Source organism: Saccopteryx bilineata, chromosome 1 (assembly GCF_036850765.1).
Source record: "Saccopteryx bilineata isolate mSacBil1 chromosome 1, mSacBil1_pri_phased_curated, whole genome shotgun sequence".
Lineage (NCBI taxonomy): Eukaryota > Metazoa > Chordata > Mammalia > Chiroptera > Emballonuridae > Saccopteryx > Saccopteryx bilineata.
In genome coordinates, this window is record NC_089490.1 from 45,782,853 (window position 1) to 45,783,844 (window position 992).

The window sequence follows — 992 nt, forward strand, 5'->3', positions numbered from 1 at the left end:
AGCTCATCCATGCTTTTAGAAATTTTTAAAACATTTTATTTAGCTTTTTTTTAGCTATCATTCAGGATGCTGAGAAAACACTATTTTTTTTTTAAAGTTTGAATCATGTAAATGTAATACCAATTTAGAAATTACACACACAATAGAAGGATTCCAGAGATACACTTGTGGGAGTAGGAATATTTGTGAAAATTTTATCACAGCTATTCATGCCATAATACTCTGTAAAATCAACCACACAATGATGGAGTCTGCGTTTTGTTATTTATTTTTGAAGTTTTTAAAAAAAAGATGTACAGTCAGTGCTAGCTTTGGCAACACATATACTAAAATTGGAATGATACAGAGACTAGCATGGTCCCTGTGCAGAGATGACATGCAAATTCATGAAGCATTCCATACATTTTTAATAATTAAAAAAAAAAAAGACGTACAGATTGCCAAAACTTCTTGGAACAAATACAACTAAAACACAGAATGAAATGTAGAGAGGGAGGTTGAGGAAGAGTGGACTTATTTTCCATATTAATCATATAAGTTCATTTACTATTGAAAGCTTTTAAGGCAGCAGAATTTAAAATCATATTTAAGTTTTGTTTTGTTATGTTTTTTTAGTTTTAAAAATTGTGCATTCAAATGAGCTAAAAGCAAAGATGATAACTATTACTGTTACATTCATTTTGTCCTGAGTAGCCTGTTGAGCCTGGAAAAGTCACTAAATGGAGTCTAGGAAGATAAGAGACTAAGAGGGTATATCCTGAGCAGTAAAACTCAGGTCTTGACCTACAATTAATCAGACACATCTCTGCAAGGCAGCAGCAACTTAAAACACAATCACTAAATTTCTCTTCAATGGGGCTCCTTGAATAGCAATGATGCTTTAAGCAAAGAGAAGAACAATTAAAATAACACTAATAAAGACGTAAGGTCTCACATACAATTGAGAGGAAGAAAACCTCAGGAGTATAGGCTTGACAAAAATGTTTCTGTTG

General features: G+C 32.1%; 1 non-coding gene across 1 annotated transcript; it reads left to right on the plus strand.

Moving 5' to 3' along the window:
• The first annotated feature begins 302 nt into the window (after positions 1-302).
• On the plus strand, positions 303-406 carry LOC136321681 (U6 spliceosomal RNA). Its single transcript, XR_010728815.1, has one exon. It is a non-coding gene; the product is annotated as a U6 spliceosomal RNA (small nuclear RNA).
• Positions 407-992: the final 586 nt, after the last annotated feature.